This window comes from Canis lupus, chromosome 29 (genome assembly GCF_011100685.1).
Source record: "Canis lupus familiaris isolate Mischka breed German Shepherd chromosome 29, alternate assembly UU_Cfam_GSD_1.0, whole genome shotgun sequence".
Classification (NCBI taxonomy): Eukaryota; Metazoa; Chordata; class Mammalia; order Carnivora; family Canidae; genus Canis; species Canis lupus.
This window is the reverse complement of record NC_049250.1, coordinates 16,777,573-16,799,881: the sequence shown is the minus strand read 5'-3', so window position 1 is coordinate 16,799,881 and position 22,309 is coordinate 16,777,573. Positions and strand designations below refer to the sequence as shown.

Below are 22,309 nucleotides of genomic sequence, written 5' to 3'. Positions count from 1 at the left end.
TTTTTAGAAATAAAAAAATAAAAACTTAAAAATTAGGACTTTTATATAGATTTTCCCTACCAACTCTTTTCTACCAATAGAAACTGCAGCTTCATCCTAGGAATGGTAAAATAAATTTCGTTGACACCTGTTAACTACTGAAAATCAAAAACAAAGACAGTAAGTCAGGCTAATGCATGCCCTAGAATAGGAAAACGCCAGTCAAGGTTTGGGAGGCAACAGGAGAGAAAATTAAATTTCAGAAATGTTCTAGAGACAGGTTTTAATTTATCAAAAAAAGTCACATGTAAAATAAAAGCATTCACTGAACTGGGGTATGTGCAAGGATATGTTGGTAATGAAATCAAAGAAAATATATTAAACTAGATGCTGATATCAAGCAATAAAACCAGAAGCTTCTCACAATAGATAAATTCAAGTATCTTCTAATTCTTTTCTCTGAAGAACTAAGAGCTTCTGACATATATCTTCTCCATATATACAGGAAAATAAGAAGTATGAACATTTTATTAGTTTAAAAATAAGGGAAAGAAGGTAAACTACTTTCTGCAGACCAGAAAGAGGAAGAGAAAGTTGCCTTACCCATTTCAGAAAACAAAGCAAAGTGACAGTATTACTTGTGCGTAGAGATGCAAAAACAAAATAAAGCTTAAGAATAATTCCCCACAAGAAAATCCAAAGCTGCAGATGTTGCTCAATAAAGTCTGTCTTGCCCTAATGGTTTTCTGAGTGAGTCTGGATCTTTTTAAATTTCTGCCTGTCCAACTATGTGGGTGCTGGGCATGTTATTCTCCTTACCTCTATGAATCCAGATCGCAATATTCTCATTTGGATCTTTTTATGTAGTACTAAATTTCCCCATGCCTTCTTCCTAATTGTCCATATTGTAGAAATGATTGTTGAAGCTCAATATTTAATGATTTAAAGACCTATAAAATAGAACTTTAAGTTCACGTTTACTTAAAAAACAAAGAAGTGGGTGCTTTATTTTTCCTTAAAAAAGTAACTGGAATTTGTGTGTGCGTGATTCTTGTCCTCCGGGAGCTCATATGTAGCAAAAAAAGAAAAGATAAATGCCCAAAGAATTACAATTCAAAACAGACTGTGATAAATTCTCTAAGAAAAGCATGAAAAGTTTCTAGAATTCAGAGGAAGAAAAAAAAACACTTCCTACTGAACTTATCTAGGTATTTGGGTAGTGACGTGTGAGGGAGGATCTGAAGGATGGGCACTCAAAACAGAAAGGGCAGGAAAAGTCCTCGGTACAGAGAAGAGCCATTCATCCAATTTGTCTGAATTCCTGCCCATTTACAGGAAAAGATCTACTCCATAAAAACAGAAAGAGAAACTGTCAAGAAGCAACACCTTGGGCTTTTACATGGCATTCTCATTAAAACTTTATTTTACTTTCATATTTATAAGCATAAAATCGAAATCACTTTTCTTACATATAGGAGACAGGCTGGAAAAGTACATTTGAGATCATGTAGAGAACTCTGAATGCCAGGCTTCTCACTCTGGATTTCATTCTGCAGATAAGGATGTAAAAGGGAACTTGAAAGGTTGTAGGTGGAGAGAATGGAATGAAATGGAGGAGGACTTGAAGAAATAGGGGTTTGGCAACAATAGAAATGGCAGGTTTGCAAAAAATTGACAGAAATAAGTAATAGCTATTTGCATGTAGAGTGCAAGGTAGAAGGAGGCATTAACATTGCCTCAAGGTTTTATTCCTGGTAACCAGAAGAAATCACTAGAAATAGGGGGAGGGGAGAGCAGGGCAAAAGGACAATGAATTGGTTTAAGTAATTAATAGCCCTAGCTGGAAATGTCTGCATCAGATGCACAAATCTGACATGTTCTGGTGCCAGGCACTGTTTCCAGGCACTTAGGATACAGCAGTGAACATAATTGGTAAGCACCGCAGCCCTCATGGAACTTACCCTCTAAAGGCAGACAAGAGATAATCAACAAGTAAATAAAGAGATAAATATATATTATAGGAAGAGTGGGGTTGTATAGAATTTTAATTAGGAGTGTCTGAAACAGTGACATCTAAACAAATACCTAGAGGTGAGGGAGTGAACCACACAAGGAGTGAGAAAAGAGTCAGCAACTAACACACCAATATCTTCAAATAGTTTCACTCTGTGATGCTTTTGAAGTCAGCAGCAATTGCAGTGTATCTCTTTTGACCCAGTCCGATTTCCTTGGGCTAGCATTCAGTGTTCCACTTCCTGACTCTATCCTACCAGATCAAGAAAACTTCACCAATAACACAGTGATAACAAACTGCCTAGTAGGTCATTTTGTTTACACTAGCTGTTGATGTTCCCTACATAGGAGAAAGGACTACACTTTAAAACAACAAAACCAAAGCACTGTTAGAACATGTTTGTACAAAGCTTAAGAAGACAATCATCTTGTTCTCAAAGCAATCATTGATGTAGCAACTTTTGGACCTGTGATTTAAATCAAAGGTGCTAAAGAATGATTATGAATCATGCAATTAAGCTACCAAGGAGGATGCTGCAGAGAGAAAAACCATTCACAGCACCATAAAACTGTCAAAAATAAAAACAGTACGATTATCAAAATCAGAAGTAATATCATTCTTTGATTTTATAATTTGTTGTTCAGCAGAGCTGAATTCTAGTCTGAGCTATGAATTTTATTGGTTCTGAATCCTGTGGCCTCATCTTTATCTGTAAAGAGTAGCTGTTGCGATTTTTCAGATTCCTTTCAATTCTGAGATTCTATGGGCTAGTTATGGTTCCTATGATGTTTAGTTTATTTATGTACTTCGATACACTGGTATACCTCCTTTTGCAGTAATAGTGCAAATAAGCACCCATCCCAAGTAGCAAAACTTGTAAGTTTTGTATAAAAGTGACATGACCTTTTATACCTACTGGAGGGTGGTGTTTACAATGAGGTTACCCCCTCTGAAAATGCTTTTTTCATCCCTCTTTTAGAACAGCCTTTAAGGCTCCGAGGCTTCTGTATCATTTGAGAGTGGATTAGATTTGAAATCAGGTGGATGATCACATCTCTAGGAGGTGAGAAAAGTAATGAAACCTTATCTGGTGGGATTCAGTCTCTGAAATTCCAAAGGAATCCCCAAGCGTTTCTAGCCACAACTGTGCAGAAAGGTTTTCCGGTGCTGACAGCTTTGAAAATTAATACACATCTAAATGTATAATAAAGAAAATAACCAAGGTTACTGTGGATTATGCACCAGGCGGAACTAAGTACCGACTGATTTAATTCTCATGACAATCCTATAAGGATGGAACTATCATTATCCTCATTTTACATATGCAGAAACGAAGTCATAGAGAAAGTGAGCAGATAGCACACATTTTTACAATTAAGAAGTAGATTCAAACCCAGACATTCTAGCTTCAAAGCCTGTGAGTCTAACCTCCACGATACACCGCCTACGTAATCCTGGTGTCCTCGCTTAAATAACAGTCCCATTACCAGTCGCGCTCTTCTTGCAAACCTAATAACACAAAGTCAAAATAAAACTGCACTGCCAAGTTCACTATGGAGTTTCTCCTCCAGTCCTGAACCACGAACTAGAAATGTATTTTAAAGAACATAAAATCTCAGTACCTGAGGTCTCTCGAGATTTAGGGAGGAGGTGTGTGGAGCCAACGCAAATGTTTTCTGTCCCGGAGGTAACGCCGAGAACAAGTGCTGCAAAACTAGAGCCAGACCCCCGTCTCCCTCCCTCTGGGGGTTCACGCCAGAGGGCCGCCCACCTGCACCACGCGCTCCTACTAAGCACGGAAGTGGTCCAGCCGGGGTCCCGCCGAGCCCCACCTGGCTCGAACGCGGCCGCGGGGGTCCCTTGCCCTGGCGCTCGCGGCGCCCAGACCCCTGCCCACACTTACCCTCGGGGACCCTCGCCCGACGCATAGCGAGCGGCAAACAAGACCACAGCTGCGCCGCGCTCCACGGGTCTCCACGCCGCGCCTCCCACCCCCAGCGGGGCCCACCACCCTCCCCGCCTTGGCCCGACCCCTGGCCCCGCCCCTGGCCCAGGCCCCGCCCACACCAATCAACGGAACCGCCTCGGCCGCTGGCCCCGCCCGAAGCTAGGGGCGTGGTTTAGGCTCTCAGCTCCGCCCCCGGCTCGCCGGAGGCGGTGGACCCTTAGCAAAGCCGCCGGCTGCGCAGCTCGGAGGCACTAAGTAAATAAGGCGGGGAGGGCAAGGGGGTGCGTGACCCGCTGGGAGGAAGAGCGGGACGCAGGCAGAAGGAACTGGCAAAGGGAGACAGACAGCCACGTGGTAAGACAGACAGCCACGTGGTACGATGAGAAAAGAGGCTTTGGGAGAGGAAAGAAGGCGCTTTCCCCAGGTTTCAACGGAGGTGTAGGACTGGGTGAGACGTCTTAAAGCAACGAGGCTCATTTATTCAGGTCATTAGCTAATCATTCTCCTCGGGCAAGGCAGGACTCATGATTTCAGGGTTCTATGCACCAGAAGTCACAGCAACTAGGGTTTAAAGGGACAAAGAAAGGAAGCAAATCCTTTACTGATCTCTACCACATATCCTTATTCTTCATTTAAAAAATTCTGTAAAGGACTCTCAGTAGGAATTACTCCAGACTTAAATGGTAATCATTCCTTCTCCTGTCAAATAGCTCAGGCACTTTGCAAGAGAGCAGACCCATTACATCCAGGCTGAGCTCAGCATTGATGCCCATGGTGTACTACAAAGCGTGCGACTACATTTATGGATAAAGGAAAAAATCAGACTACTCAGAAGGAATTATTTTAACTATTAATTTATTTGATTTTTGAAGGTGAAAAACTATTTGAGGAATCAAGTCAAACACTAATTGAATTATGTTGGGGAAACATAAGGCTCACTTTGCCAATAAGCAATATTTGCTGGAAGAATTTCAGAAAACCGCCAAGAGGCCAGCCTTGCCCTGTGGTCCTAAGGTAAGTCACAATATTTGAAGCCCCGCACTCCCATCTGCTTATTGTGAAATAAAGAGGTTAGGCCAGGGGGATCCCTGGGTGGCTCATTGGTTTGGCGCCTGCCTTCTGCCCAGGGCGTGATCCTGGGGTCCCAGAATCAGGTCCCAGGATTGGGTCCCGCGTCGGGCTCCCTGCGTGGAGCCTGCTTCTGCCTCTGCCTATGTCTCTGCCTCTCTCTCTCTCTCTCTCTCTCTCTCTGTGTCTCTCATGAATAAATAAATAAAATCTTAAAAAAAAAAAGAGATTAGGCCAGGTGACCTCATGACTTCTAAATTCCCTTACAAACTAGATTTCATCCTGCCAGGCTCAACAATTAAGGGCAAAGGACCATAGAGAAAGTGCAGTTCAGTCAGGAGCTACACAGAGAAACTAGAAATTTTTAGAAAAAGCCTTTGGCATCACTTCATTGATTTCTGGCATCACTTCATTCAAGCTCTCCTTTCTGACTTTTCTATTTGCAAAGACTCTTGTCCTAGCTCAAAACCTCTGACTTTTCCCTCTCAATCCTCACATTTGGTCACCAGTCCCTTAGCTTTTTCCGTGGCAGAGTCTCTTCAATGAACCTTCTCATTTTCACTGCCATTTCTGTATAAAGTACAAAAACCAAAGAACTCAGGATGTTAGATCTGACCCTTACCTATTTTTTCTACCTAATCTCCAACTATACTGTCTGGAGGACTGTTTCCCCACTGTACAGTATCCACAACATACAGCCAACATTCCTGCCCTGAACATTTTTGTATCCACTGCTTCCCAGTTCAGAATACTTCTCAGTCCTAGCTACCTGTTCAGATTATGATAAATAGCTCAGCTCAGGAACCTCTCTATCCAATAAAATGCTATATAACACTTAGGGGATACCACTCAATGTGGCACTTAGCAGTCCTACCTTGTTTTGTTTTTTCTGTTATTTATATTTAGTTCCAAAACTAAACTGTAAGCTCTTTTTACTGAATAACCCTAGGCCCCAGCCAGTTAAGGAAGAAAAAGCTCTTTTCAGTATCTCAAAAAGCCTAAAAGAAATTATATATTCATCTACAATTAGGCTATTCAAATTACCTATAACAGCAAAAAAATTTTATTAAAAAATTTTTTCTTTTTAGTTTTAAAGAAAACTCTATACCCAACATGGGGCTCAAACTCACAAGCCCAAGATCAAGACTCACATGCCCCACTAACTGGGCCAGCCAGGTGCCCCAAGATTCTGTTTTTATCTGAAATTATATAACACTGAAATAACACTAATTACTTCATGTTAACCAAAGCTTTCAGTTAGATGTTACTGATTTTTAAAAGGGAAAACAACAATGCCTGGCTGCTTAGTCAGTAGAGCATGTGATTCTTCATCTTGGTTGGGGTCTTGAGTTCAAGAGTTCAAGTCCCATGTTGGGTATAGAGATTACTTAATAAAAAGAAGAAAGAAAGAAAAAGGAAAATAAATTACTATTAATAATTAATATTAATAAGACTTGTTTTGTAAACTAAATCTATGAGATTCACAAAAATACATAAAAATAAAAAGTAGCTGACCCATTCTTTTGTCACCCCATTACCAAAACAAGGGACATACCCATAATAAGTGCTTAAAAGTATATTCATTAGTCTATAATTATTTGCAGCTTTCCTTAAGCCCTCTCTCTCCTTTGCTTTAATTAAAATACTGGTCTTTTCTTTTTATGCAAATAAGATCGTAGAGTTTCCCCTTCAATTTCAAATAAATTCTTAAGAATAAGATAAACAAGAACCACACAGCACTTCTTAGAGTTGAACTAGAAAGGTTTTTAGTGTCCAAGAAATAAACCCTCAAATCACAGTAAAGTGCCTATGTTAGGGGGCCTTATATACTACTAACATCTTTAGAAAGTAAATTTTCTTTAATTGCAAACTTACCCAGATGACAAAAGTAGAAGCAGAACCAAGTTTGCAGAATGACTACCAAGTAAGAGTGAAAACTGATTTGCAATCTATCAATGGCCCCTTGTGTTTTGAAAATGTCACTGGCATGTTTAAAGGAGACCCCAGAGCTCTGAAATCTGGCCCAAACAATCTATAAATCACTACTCACAGCAAACCTTTATAATATTCTGGATGTTTAAAAAGCATTAAAAAGGGAGATTAAACAACAGTCATACTTCATTTTACAGACTGGTTGTACCAGAGGCTACTGGTTATAGACTCTTGGAATGTTTCTCTTCCTCTTCTAAAAATGTGAAATGACTATTAAGATTAGAGCCTTGGGGGAACTTCTGCATCCAGCTAAGATGTAAAAACAAGGACCATATTTATTCTCCCACCTGAACCAATAACAACAAAAATAAGCCAGACAAAATATATAAAACAACAGTTTTCAAGATACTGGGTATCAGGCAATGAACAAGATTTGCCCCAGCTTATTACCTTTAGAGAACTTAAAGGCAATGGTAGTAAAAGAGGGAACTGCCAAGAGCTGTGAGTCCAGGGAGAACAAGACAGCTAGAGTTCACAACTCAGATATGGAGACAAGCTAACAACACAGAGAATCCCAGGGATATACACAAGTTCTTTCTTGAGAAATCAACAGTGCTGATTAGTGTATGCCTGTACTCAAGGTCAAGGAAAGAACAAACCATCTTAAAGCATTAGAAGGAAAAGTACTGGGAACTCACAGAGGGCCAGGAATAGTGGCCATTCACAGCAGGCCAACTAGAAACCTCCCAATTCGATGATATAGAGTACTTAGAAGAGTCTTGCCTTAGTACTATATAGGAATTAGCCCTAGCCTAAATGCTGCTAGGGTGCTGCTGAAAAAAAAAAAAAGTTTGATCCTTTTGAATCTTACTTTTTAAGTTACTTAAATGAGTCTCAAATTAAAATTCAGGCATGTTTGTAGAAATACAAAAATATTCAGCACCCAACAAGCTAAAAGTCACAACATCTGTCTTTCAATCAGATATTATAAGGCATACAAAGAAACAAAAATATGACCCATAATAAGAAAAATCAATCACTGAAACTTACAACTGATACAGATCTTAGAATTAGCAGACAACATTAAAACAGTTATTATAATGATAATATACTCAAAAAATTAAGTAGAGACAAAGAAGGTATTAAAAATTTCTAAATGTAACTTCTAGAGATGGAAACAATTTTTCTAGAGTGAAAAATACACTGGATGGGATTAACAGAAGAACAATGTTGCAGAAGAAAGGATTAGTGAACTTGAATATATACAATATAAAATTTCAAAAATAAACCCTAGAGAGAAAAAAATTAAAAAGAAAAGAGAATCAGTAAGTTATGGGAAAACTTTAAGCAGCCTAATATATTTGCAGCTGGGAGTCCATAAAGGAGAGGATACAGGTGGGGTTGGGAAAGGAGATCAGAATAGATATTTGAAGAAATATGACTGATATTTTCAAAATTTCATGAAAATTATAAACCCACAGATCTGATAAGCTTGATGCATCCAAATGCCAGAAATAAAGAAAACTACAAGAAGATACTTCATAATACAATTACTAGAAACCAACAATAAAAATCTTAACAGCAGCCACAGGAAAAAAAAGACATGCTATATATGGAGAAACAAGAGTAGAGATGACAGATTTCTTGTCAGAAACAGAGCAAGAAAAAGACAGTGGAGCAACATTTTTTGAAGTACTGAACAAAAAAGCTGTAAACCTAGAATTCTATACCCAGCAAAAATTATCTTTCAAAATTCAAGAGAATATAAAGATTTTTTTTCAGATGCAAAGAAGCTAGAAGACCATAACCAGAAGACTTGCACTACAAGAAATGTTAAAGGGAGTCCACCAGACAGACAGAAAATGACTCCAAATTTCTGGAAATACAGATGTATACTAGGAATGAAGAACAGTGGAAATAGTAACAAGAGGGATCATTGAGGCTTTTACAATTTGAATCTTTTTAAAACAATAGTAATCATTTATTGTGGGCCTACAAGCCTACATGTCAATAAAATGTATGACAACAATAGCATAAAGGTTGAGAGGAGAGACATGGAAGTATATTATTGAAAGATATATTCTGTATTAAGTGTAAGCATCCTATAAGTGATATGGCATAGTTCATTTGAAGATAGATTATAATAAATTAAAGAAGTATACTTAAACACTAAAGTAACCATTAAAGAGAGAAAGAATTATAACTGACAATCCAACCAAGGAGAAAAAAATGGAAGCATAATGCTCAATCCAAAATAAGTTAGAAAAAGAGGAAAGAACACAAAGAACAGGTAAGACAAATAGAAAACAGGTAACAAGAGGACAGACATCAATTTAACTCATATCAATAATAACATTAAAAGAAATGACCAAAACAATCCAATTAAAATCTCTTACTGGATACATAAAGCAAGACCCAACTATATTTCACCTCCAAAAAACTATACTTCAAATATGAAGACACAAATAAGTTAAAATGAAAGGATGGAAAAAAATATACCATGCTAACACTAGTCAAAAGAAAGTTGGAGCAGCTAAAATAATATCACATAAAGTAGACTTCAGAGCAAATAATATTGCCAGGGAAAGAGAAAGTCATTTCATAATTATGAAGAGGCCAATTCATCTTGAGGACATAAAAGTCCTAAACATTTATATACCTAAATGAGAAAAAACTGAAACAACTTGAAGGAAAAATAGGAATATCCTATTTTTAGAGGTTTTAAGAATTCTCATAATAATAACACAAGTAGAAAAAAATCAGCAAGGATATTGTCCTATCAGTTTGGGTTACCATAACAAAATACTACAGACTGTGTAGCTTATAAATAACTGTGATTTAATTTTCATGGGTTCTAGAAACTAGAAGTCTAAGATCCAGAAGCCAGCATGGTTGAGTGAGGGCCCTCTTCTGCTTTATGGCCAGCATCTTCTCTCTGTGTCCTAGCCTGGTAGAAGGAAATAAGGAGTTCTGTGGGATCTCTTTTGTAAGAGTACTAATCCAATTCATGAGGCTTCCACCTTCATGACCTAATTACCTCCCAAAGGCCTCACTTACTAATACCATTACCTTTGAAGGTGAAGATTTCCATATATGAATTTGAAGGTAGGCAGAAACATTCAGACCATGGCAGATATAAAAGACCTAAAAAATACTATTAATCATCTTAACGTAACTGACATTCATAGGTCACTATAAGACACAAGAATATAATTCAAGTACACATAAGATATTTACCAAGATAGACCATATGCTGGACCACAAAACAAGTTTCAGTAAATTTATAAGGATTTAAGGCATACAAAGTATGTTCTCTAACTACAATGAAATTAGATTAGAAATCAGTAACAGGGGGCAGCCCAGGTAGCTCAGCAGTTTAGCACCGCCTTCAGCCCAGGGCCTGATCCTGGAGACCCGGGATGGAATCCCACATCAGGCTCCCTGCATGGAGCCTGCTTCTCCCTCTGCCTGTGTCTCTGCCTCTCTTTTTCTCTGTCTGTCTCATGAATAAATAAATAAATAAAATCTTTTAAAAAAATCAGTAACAGAAAAACATCTGGAAAATCTCCAGATATTTGAAATCAATATACAATTCTAAGTAACCCATGGGTAAAAGAAGAAATCAAAAGGAAAACTAGAAAATATTTTGAATTGAATGAATGCTAAAGCACAACATATCAAAATTTGTGGATGGCACTAAAGCAGTACTTAGGAGGTAATAGTCATAACAGAAAAAGAAAGTTTTCAAATCAGTTACTTCAGTTTCTATCTTATTTTTAAAAAAAGAAAAAATTAAACCGAAGTATTATGCAAAGAAAGAAAGTAATAAAGATCAGAGTACAACCAATGAAAGAGACAAGAAAAAAAATCAATGAGACCAAAAGCTGATTTAAAAAAAATAAAAATTAAAAAAAAAAATCAGTCAAATTGCTAAACCAGACTAATCAGCACACACACAAAAAAGACTGAGAGGAAAAAAAAAACAAAAAAGACTGAGAGGAGTACCTGGGTGGCCCAGTAAGTTAAGCACCCAACTCTTGATTTCTTCTCGGGTCATGATCTCAGGATCCTGGGATCAAGCCCCACTTTAGGCTCCCTGCTCAGTGTGGAGTTTGCTTGCCCCTTCCCCTACCCCTCCCCCACTCAGGCTCATGCTCTCTCTCTCTCTCTCAAATAAATAAATAAAATCTTTAAAAAAAGAGAGAGAGAATGAGAGACTTGAGAAAGAGAGTTAGGAGCCTAGCGATGCAGGCAGCCTCTAGGCGCTGGAAAAGACAAGGAAAGGCATCCTCTCCAAAAGCTTCCAGAAAGACCACAGCCCTCCTGACGCTTGATTTTAGCTGAGACCTGTGCTGGATTTCTCAACACAGAACTATAGGATAATAAAGTTGTGTTGTTTTAAGTCACTAAGTTTGTGGTAATTTGTTATGGCAGCAACAGAAAACTAATACATGTGGAAATATCAAGAAGCTAGAATAGTCCAGACATCTGGGTGGCTCAGTGGTTGAACGTCTGCCTTCTGGTTGGGGCGTGATCCTGGGATCCCGAGATTGAGTCCCACCCACATCAGGCTCCCCACAGGGAGCGTGCTTCTCCCTCTGCCAATGTCTCTGCCTCTCTCTGTTGTCTCTCATGAATAAATAAATAAAATCCTTAATAAAAAAAAAGAAGCTAGAATAGTCAAAACAATATTTATTTATTTATTTATTTTTTTTGTCAAAACAATATTTAAAAAGAACAGTGTTGAAAGACTTAAACTACTTGATATTCAGGACTTATAAAGCCATCATAATCAAGGCAATGTGGTACTGTCATAAAGATAGACAAATAGATTGTTAGAACAAAATAGACAAATAGAGCTTTGTGACCTTAAAAAGAGAAATTGCCTGAAGTATCACTACCACTCAAGAAGAGAGAGAAGACTTAAATCCAGCTCTTCAATGTTAAGTCCTGAGCTCTTTTCACTATAATCAGCTTTTCATCCAAGCTGTGTCTTTGATTTTCATCCTCCATACCCCTGACTACAATATACTTACCTGAAGCCTGACCTGTTTCCCAAGCTCTAGTTCCAAATTTCCAAGTACCTGCTAAATATCTTCCCCCTGAAAATGATTTCATGGTTTTCCCTCCATGCCTGTTGCATTAGTAGCACCACCATCTACCCAGTTCAAAACTTTGGATTCTTCTTTGACTTCTCCCCAGATCTTCCCTCCCTTTCCCATTTAGGTTCTCAGAGCCTTTGATAATTTTGTTTTCTTAGGAAACAAGGATGCTAGGCATCCTTCCTTTTGTACACCTCTGATCTCTCACAGGCTAACTCCTCATCATTCAGGTCTTGTTTAAATAGCTGTTCTTCGAGGTGCCTGGATGGCTGGGTTGGTTAAATGTCTGACTGTTGATCTAAGGTTGTGAGTTCATGCCTACCCTGGGCTTCACACTGGGCGTGGAGCCAACTTATAAATAAACAAACAAATAATAAACGGCTGTTCTTCATTGAGGAATTTCCTATATAAAATAGGCCTTCCTCTGTTATTTCTATAATAGTAGCTTGTTCATTTTCTTCATAGCACTGTGATCACAATTTGCGCTTTATTTCACTGTTTGCTGTTCCCTAGTTCCTGCCCTATTCAAGTCCAAGGTCCATGAAAGCAAAATAACATATCCATCTTGTTTACCATAGCATCCACAGTGCCTGGGGCATAAAACAATGGGGGTGCAAATCATTAAATGAATGGAGCAATTTCTTCAGTCCCTTCAAATCTGCCTCTTCAAATGCCCTTCTGGGATTTGTCCTTTCTTCTTCACTCCAATAATATAGGTCTGAGCCTTGCTGTTGTACTAATTTTTTTAATGGTCTCCCGGACTCCTTTCTTTTCCTTTTCCTATCCATATTGTAGAATACTGTCTAAGACAATTAAATTCTAATCACATCATTTTCTTTGTTCAAAATCCTGTAACAATTTTAATGAAGTCCTTATCAAAATTTTAACAGCTTGTTTTGCAGAAATGATCCTCAAATTCATATATAATGGCAAAGGGCCCTATGTAACCAACAATATTGAAAAAGAACAAGGTCTCATGCTTTTTGATTTCAAAACTTACCACAAAGTTATAGTATTCAAAACATTATGGTACTAGCATAAGGATAGGCATGTAATACCACTGGGATAAAAATAAAATAAAATAAAATAAAATAAAATAAAATAAAATAAACCACTGGGATAGAATTGAGTCCATAAATAAATCTGTATGTTGATGGCCAACTAATTTTCAAGAAGAGTGCTAAGATCCTCCAATGGGGAAGGGATAGTCTCTTCAAATGGTGGTTAGCCAACTGGGTATCCACATGCGAAAAAATGAAGTTGGATTCCTACCTCACACTCTACATAAAAACTAATTCAAGATGGATTAATGACCTAACTATAGGAGTTAAAACTATAAAATCTTATATGAAAACATAGAGATGAATATTCATGATCTTGGATTTAACAGTGGATTCTTAGATATGACACTAAAAGTATGAGCAACAACTTAAAAAAGGTTAAAAACCTTTGTGAATCAAAGATCATTATCAAGAAAGTAAAAAGACAACCTATAGAGTGGGAAAAAATATTTGCAAATCATATATTTGATAAGTCTAGTATCTAAAATATATAAAGAACTTATACAATACAACAATAGAAAGATAAATAATGCAATTTTAAAAGTAGGCAAAGGAGGGATCCCTGGGTGGCGCAGCGGTTTGGTGCCTGCCTTTGGCCCAGGGCGCGATCCTGGAGACCCGGGATCGAATCCCACGTCGGGCTCCCGGTGCATGGAGCCTGCTTCTCTCTGCCTGTGTCTCTGCCTCTCTCTCTCTCTCTCTCTCTCTCTCTCTGTGTGTGACTATCATAAATAAATAAAAATTTTTAAAAAGTAGGCAAAGGACCTGAATAGACATTTCCCCAAAGAAGATATATAAACAGTCAACAAGCCTATGAAAAGATGTTTAACATCATTAGTCATTAGGAAAATGCAAATCGAAACCATAAAGAGATACTGTGTCATACACATTAGGATGATAATAAAAAAAGCAGAAACCAAGTGTTGGTGAGGATGTGGAGAAACTGGAGCCCTTGTATATGGTTGGTAGGAATGTAAAATGGTGCAGCTACTATGGAAAACAGTTTGTCAGTTCCTCAGAAAGCTAATCATAGGGACGCCTGGGTGGCTTAGCAGTTGAGCGTCTGCCTTCCACTCAGGGAGTGATCCTGGAGTCTTGGGATCAAATCCACATTGGCGTCCCTGCATAGAGCCTGCTTCTCCCTCTGCCTGTGTCTCTGCCTCTCTCTCTGTGTGTCTCATGAATAAATAAATAAAATCTTTTTAAAAAAAAAAGCTAATCATAGAACCACCATATAGCCCAGCAATTCCACACCTAGATGTATACCCAAAACAACTGAATGCATGTGCCCAAATAAATATTTACATGTACATGTTAATAGCTGCACTATTTATATTAGCCAAAAGATGGAAACAACCAAATGTTCATAAACGGATGAATGGATGAACAAATTGTGTTTTATATATATTCAACAGAATATTATTCAGCCATAAAAAGTAATGAAGTAATTTTTACATACTACAATGTGGATGAACCCCCAAAAACATTATGCTAAGTGAAAGAAGTCCAACACAAGTGGGCATATCCTGAATAAATCCACTACTTGGAATAGGTAGATCCACAGAAACACTAAGCAGATTGGTAGTTGCCAGAGGCTGGGGGGATGAGGGAATGGGAAGTGGGAAATGACTGCTTAATGGACACGGGGTTTAATTTGGGGTGAAGAAAATGTTTGAAACTAGATAGAAGTAGTAGTTGCATAACTTTGTAAATATACTAAATGTCACTGAATTGTTCATTTTAAAACGATTAATTTTGTTATGTGAATGCCACCTTAATTTTGTGAAAAACACATTAATATAGGGATCCCTGGGTGGCGCAGCAGTTTGGCGCCTGCCTTTGGCCCAGGGCACGATCCTGGAGACCTGAGATTGAATCCCACATCAGGCTCCCAGTGCATGGAGCCTGCTTCTCCCTCTGCCTATGTCTCTGCCTCTCTCTCTCTCTCTGTGACTATCATAAAAAAACAAAAAACACACAAAAAAAACATTAATATACCACTGATGACTGGATAAGATTTTATCAGCCTAGCCTCCTAGATCCTTCATATCTGACCATCATATAACTCTACTTCCTCTTCATATATCCCATTCTCCAAGCAAAATAAGCCCTTTCCTTTACATGCAGCACAGAACCTCATTTCTCTACATGCATAAGTCCTGCTCTTCTTTCATGACATTATTCAAATACAAGCTCCTTCAAGAGTTTTTTTTTTTCTTAATCTTTTAGTGGAAAATACTCTTTCCTATAAGCTTCTATGAGCATTTGATCAGCACTTCTTGCTTTCTACCTCAGAGTTATTTATTTGTTTGCTTGTTTGTCCTCTATTAGTCAATAATTATTAGCAAGATCCATATGTGATTCACCCTGTTATTCCCAGGGTCCTTAGGATTATTCTTACACAGATTAGGCACATAATATTAAAAGAAACAAATCAATATAAAAAAAGTTTCTGCATACAAATCCTCTTGGCTTCCATTATAAAAATGGAGATGTGTTTTTCTGAGATTTGACTCTAGCATGTCTAATACCCTTTGAAAATCACATAAGTAGGTAATATTACAGTTTCCTGATAAAAGTAGTTAGAAACATATTTCTGAATACTAATAGGAAAAAATTAGAATTATTTACATCCCTGACAATAACTGCTAATGTTCTTTTTAAAAAATATTTATTTATTTATTTATTTATTTATTTATTTATTTATTTGAGGTGGGGGAGGGGTAGAGAGAGGCAGAGAGAATCTTAGGCAGACTTTGCATGGAACTCAGAGCCAGATGCTGGGCTCAATCTCACCACCCTGAGATCACAACTTAAGCTGAAACCAAGAGTCAGATGTTTAACCAATTGTGCTGCCCAGGCAACTTATAATTGCTAATGTTCTAAATAGTAATAGTCAAAATAATAATAGCCAACAGTCATATAAGTATGTGTGTCTGTGTATATATATATATATCCTCACAATAAGCTTATGAGCTACACACAACTATCATCCCCATTTTACAGGTGAAGAAACACTACAAGGCCAAATCACTTGGCTCAATGTCACTTGCTATTCACTGGGAGAGTTGGGATTGGAATCTGGCTACTTTGGTTTCAAAGTACATGCTCTCAACCACTGTGCTATGTCACCTCTCTAAAATGACAACTTAACCATGTATAATAAAGTGACTTTGAAAGGTCAGTGAATTTCCCAGAAACTCATTGCTAATATTCTAGAGCAGATTAATGTGAAACTTCCACTGTTTTCTCAGACTTTGTGCCTGGAATTCTGAGATGGCTGATAATTTATGAATAAACTTGACTCCATTGTACTAAAGAAAGTATATTGACTAAGAAACAAAGTTGAAGCAGGAACATAATAAAATGCACTATTAAAGATATAATGGCAAATCAACTATGATAAAGGAACACAATAAAAGTTTAAGTACACCAACAGGACTGTATATTTACTGAAATATAAAGGAGCCTGAAGATTTCATAAAGAAAGACTGATTAGGTATAAACTTCTGATAAAAACAATTTTTTAAATGTTATTTTCTGTATCTCAAATTCTATATAATTCTTATATATAGCAGGGTTTTTTTTTTTAAGATTTATTTATTTATTCATGAGAGGCACAGACTGAGAGAAAGGCAGAGACACAGGCAGAGAGAGAAGCAGGCTCCTCGCATGGAGCCCGATGCAGGACTTGATCCCGGATTCCGGGATCACGACCTGAGCCGAAGGTAGGCACCCAACCGCTGAGCCACCCAGGCGTCCCTGTTTTTGTTTGTTTGTTTTTTTTTAATTCATGAGAGACACAGAGAGAGGCAGAGACATAGGCAGAGAGAAAAGCAGGCTTCTTGCAGGGAGCCCAATGTGGGACTCGATACCCACAGCCCAGGGATCACGCCCTGAGCCAAAGGCAGATGCTCAACTGCTGAGCCACCCAGGCGTCCATCAATTCTTATATAACAGTCCTTATATATCTTTTTTTTTAAAGATTTTTTATTTATTCATTTATGATAGATAGAGAGAGAGGCAGAGACACAGGCAGAGGGAGAAGCAGACTCCATGCCGGGAGCCCGACGCGGGACTCCATCCCAGGACTCCAGGATCGCGCCCTGGGCCAAAGGCTGGCGCCAAACCGCTGAGCCACCCAGGGATTCCCCTATATCTTTTGTTAAATCCATGTTGACTTACATAAATATTAGTGTTATAGTGAAGGGGATCTAACTCTATAAAAGAGAATTAGTGACCTATGATACACTTACATTGAAGCCCTATATAGCAGTGGGCCAGAGAAAATAAAATTTAATAAACAATTAGAGGTTATTCATCTTAGAGAGGAAATCTTCGACTTTGACATCCAATTTAATCCTTTTCTCAACTCCCCAAAGTCAGATATTTTCTATTAATCTTGTAGGCAGAAAATCATCTATTAATGATGTGCTGAGTAATTTTATTTGACTTTGGAATTTGGAATAGGCTTTTGGGTTTAAATTTGTCTCAAATGATTTATATGATCTGGTCAGTAATTTTTAATCTATGATTAATTAGACATATTTCTTTTAAAAGACTGACTAGTTCAGATTCCATTAATGGAGGCAGAGATTACAGGAACTTTTTTATGCATTTTTTTGTATGCTAAGGGGGAAAATTGTTTTCCACTATATTTTCATGATTCAATAGACAATGTCATAAATAGAGGAGTTGTTTTTTTTTCTAGTTTGGGTCCCGGAGCTTAGCACTAATGGTTTCATTCATATGAATATACTTTCTAAGATTTATTCTTATTAGTTTCAAAGGTAGGATTTAGTGTTTGATCAGTTGCATATAACACCTAGTGCTTATTACATCAAGTACCCTCCATAATGCCCATCACCCAGTTATCCCTTCCTCTCCCCTCCCAATTCCCCTCCAGCAACCCTCAGTTTGTTTCCTAGAGTTCAGCATCCTTATGGTTTGCCTCTTTCTCAATTTTCATCTTATTTTATTTTTCCTTCCCTTCCCCTAAGTTCATTTGTTTTGTTTCTTTAATTTCACATGAGTGAAATCATATATTTGTCTTTCTCTGACTTATTTTACTTAACATAATATTCTCTAGTTCTATCCATGTTGTTGCAAATGGTAAGATTTCATTCTTTTTTTATAGTCAAGTTATACTGTATATATATACCACATCTTCTTTATCCCTTCATCTGTTGATGGACAATTAGGCTCTTTCCATATTTTGGCTATTGTAGACATTGCTGCTATAAATATTGGGGTGCAGGTGCTCCTCTGAATCACTATGTTTGTATCTTTGGGATAAATATCTGGTAGTGGCAATTGTTGGATCATAGGGTAGCTCTATTTTTAAGTTTTTGAGGAATTTCAAGAATGTTTTCCAGAGTGGCTGTACCAGTTTGCATTTTCACCAATAGCACAAGGGCATATTTTATTCTATTTTTTAAAAAGGTTCATTTATTTGAGAGAAAGAGAGCATGAGCAGAGTGAGGGGCAGAAGGAGAAGCAGACTCCCCACTAAGCAGGGAGTCAAATGCAGGGCTCCATTCCAGGACCCTGGGACCATGACCTGAGCTGTAGGCAGGCGCTTAACTGATTGAGCCACCCAGGAACCTACAAGAGCACATTTTAAATGAAGTGAAATGAGCATCATTAGTACCTAGATAGTGGTCCCTAGATACTTTCTGCTAAAATGAACCAGGGCTTCTTGTAGGATTGGGTGATTGCAGATCGGGATCAGAAAATATACAAGATGAACCTGAAATATCTTAACTTTCTTACTTTCTGGTATGATATAAATGAGTACTACAGTCATGTTACAGGCTTTAGGACCAATGTAGAGTTAACCAAAGATGTAAAAATCAAGCATAAAAAAAAAATGACTGGGCAGCCTGGGTGGCTCAGTGGTTTAGCACGCCTTTGGCCCAGGGTGTGATCCTGGAGACCTGGGGTCGAGTCCCACATCGGCTCCCTGCATGGAGCCTGCTTTTCCCTCTGCCTCTGTCTCTGCCTCTCTCTCTCTCTCTCTTTCTCTCTGTGTCTCTCATGAATAAATAAATAAAATCTTTTAAAAAAAAAAAGACCATGGTGAACTAAAACACAATAAATACAGAAGTATACGAAGACATTAAAAAATATAAAAACGGGCACCTAGGTGGCATCCGACTCTTGGTTTCAATTCAGATCAAGACCTCAGGGTCGGGGGATCCCTGGGTGGCGCAGCGGTTTGGCGCCTGCCTTTGGCCTGGGGCGCGATCCTGGAGACCCGGGATCGAATCCCACGTCGGGCTCCCGGTGCATGGAGCCTGCTTCTCCCTCTGCCTGTGTCTCTGCCTCTCTCTCTCTCTCTCTCTCTGTGACTATCATAAAAAAAAAAAAAAAAAAAAAAAAAAGACCTCAGGGTCCTGAGATCTAGCCCTGCATCAGGCTATGTGAGGAGTCGGCTTGAAGAGTCTCTGCCCCTCCCCCACACGTGCATGCGCTCTCTCTTTTTCTCTCTCATAAATAAATAAATGGTTAAAAAATGCCAAACAGACCTCATGGATTATCTATGAGTGATACCAAGGAACTAATTCTTTTTTTTTAGCTGGTAAATAAATGGTAAGAATCAAGCTTTTATACTGCCTTTCCAATACAAATTACGCCCCAAAGTAACCAAATTATCAATGAGGGGAAGTTGCTTTTTATAGAAGAATGATTAAAGAAGAACAGAATTAGAATGTGACCATTTTGCAACCTCTAAGGAATTAATGCATCTAGGCAATGTTGATCAATGACTGGATAGCCAACCAGACATTTTGTCTCCAGAAAGAAAAAACACACCACCACTTATAAAGAATTATTGCCAAAAAATTTGAACCCAAATCTAACTTCCAATATATAGGAAACATAGGGGTCAGAGATACATGATAAATGACATTTCAGGGATGCAATCGGCAAAATTTACTGGTAAATTCTACAGGATAAATGATCTTGTTTCTTCGTTATGTAAATTGTAAGGGAAAAAAGAAAGGCAGGAAACACTTAGATTAAAAGACTTAAAAGTGAAGTGCCTGGGTGGCTTAGTCAGTTAAGCATCTGCCTTCAGCTCAGGGCATGATTCCAGGGTCCTGGGATTGAGCCTTGAGTTGGGCTCCCTGCTCATCAGGGAGTCTGCTTCTCTCCTTTCCTCTGCCCCTCCCTCTTACCCATGCTTGCTGGCTCACTCTCTCTCAAAATAAATAAATAAAATATTTTTAAAAAATAGGCTTGAAAGATACGACAATTACCAATCGTAATATATGGATATTATTTAGATCCTCACTGGACCAAACAAACTGAAAAAATTATGAGGCAATTGGGAAATTTAAATATGATAACTGGATATCTAATAACATTAAAAAATCATTGTGGTTTTTTTTTAAAGATATGTTACTTTTATGTTTCTGAGAAGATCTATATTTTAGGGGTAATACTGAGTATTTAAGGGGGCACTTATATGGCTTACTCAGTTGAACAACTCTTAGCATCAGCTGAGGTCATGATCTCAGGGTCCTGGGATGGAGCCTAGTATTGGCTCCGCTCTTAGTGTGGAATCTGCTTGAGATTCTCTCTCTCCCTCTTCCTCTGCCCCTACCCTGCTTGAGTGTTCTCTCTCCCTCTCAAAATAATAAATACATTTTTTTAATAAATAAATTTTTAAAATAAATACATATTTTTAAAAATACTGAAATATTTAAGGATGAAATGACCTGGTGTCTCAGATTTGCCTCAAAATTGTGGAGACAGGGGAAGAGGGTGTGATTTGCTGAATAAGATTGAACTGAAAGTAGATAATTATTGAAACCAGGCAACACGTTTATGAAGGCTAATTATACTCTTCAGACTATTTTTGTAGGTGTCTGAAATTTTCTTTTTTTTTTTTTTTTTTTTTTTGAAATTTTCTATAATAAAAAGGTAATCAGGCAGTCGGGTAGCTCAGCGGTTTAGCACCGCCTTTGGCCCAGGGCCTGATCCTGGGGACCTGGGATCGATTCCCATGTCAGGCTCCCTGCATGGAGCCTGCTTCTCCCTCTGCCTGTGTCTATGCCTCTCTCTCTCTCTCTCTCTTTCTGTGTCTCTCATGAATAAATAAAATCTTAAAAAAAAAAAAAGGTATTTTTCCTCAAGACAGTGTTTGCTTCAGAGGACTGGTAACATAGGGTAGTGTTACTTTTCATTATAAGCCTTCGTGTACTATTTGTTTTTTATTTAGATACATTCATATATTTCATTTCTAAGGAAACAGTCCTATTAATAAGAAATACACGTATCTTAAAAATTTAATCAGTCTATAGTGTTTTAGTTCTAAAATGAATCGTGTACATCAGCAGTTTTCAAAGTATAATTTATAGACCCCTATGACTTTCTCAAGAGGTCTGTGAGGTCAAACTGTGTTCATAATAACAGTAAGATGTTATTTGCCTTCTTCACTGATTTACATTGATGGTACAAAAGTTATAGTACTTAGAATTGATGGTGCCCTGCATGAAAGAAGGCAGTCTCATTGCTATCCTACTCATTGCTTTTTTCACCATTACTGACTTGCAGTTTAAAAAAAAAGAAAAATGCCAAGTTCACTTAAGGATATCTGTAAAAAAAAACAAAACAAAACAAAACAAAACAAAACAAAAAGGCAGTAAAAATTGTATTAAATCTTGACCTTTGAGTCCATTCATTTTTAATATACTGTGTGGCAAAATCTAAGTATGCATAAAGTACTTCTTCTGTTTACCAAAGTCTAATGACTGTCTGGAGGGAAAGTCTTTTCTTGTGAGATTGTTTGAGTTAAAAGCTGAACTAGCTGCTTTATATAGAACACCATTTTTACTGAAAAGGATGACTGACAAATGACAATATTTGCCAAACTTGGGTATTTGGCAGGCATTTTCTTGAAAACGAACAAAGTAAGCCTGTCACATCGAGGAAAACAACTCAGTGTATTTGTTGGCAATGATAAAATTCAGCCTTTAAAGTGAAATTAAGAATTTTGGAAAATGTGTTTCTTCCCGCATGAGCTTGCCTGCTTCCTTCCACTGAAAGATTTTTCTAATGCATTCTGTTGGTGATATTAATAAATGTGATTTTAAAAGATATTAACTGAAATATGTCAACATTTGGGAAATCTGCATAAATTAGTGAACCAATGTTTTCCAAGACTAATGTATGAAGTTACAAAACAATGCATGCGTCAAAG

General features: G+C 37.8%; 1 long non-coding RNA gene across 2 annotated transcripts in view; it reads left to right on the top strand.

Annotated features, from left to right (window-relative positions):
• The first annotated feature begins 4,094 nt into the window (after nt 1-4,094).
• LOC111093134 overlaps nt 4,095-22,309 on the top strand; it is a 35,407-nt gene continuing 17,192 nt past the window's right edge. The window contains exons 1-3 of one of the 2 annotated variants that reach the window (XR_005381048.1): nt 4,095-4,426; nt 4,814-4,955; nt 16,111-16,567. This is a non-coding gene — a long non-coding RNA (uncharacterized LOC111093134). Of the gene's footprint in view, nt 4,427-4,813; nt 4,956-16,110; nt 16,568-22,309 lie in introns of those variants that run through there. The other variant, XR_005381049.1, reaches the window with a different exon arrangement.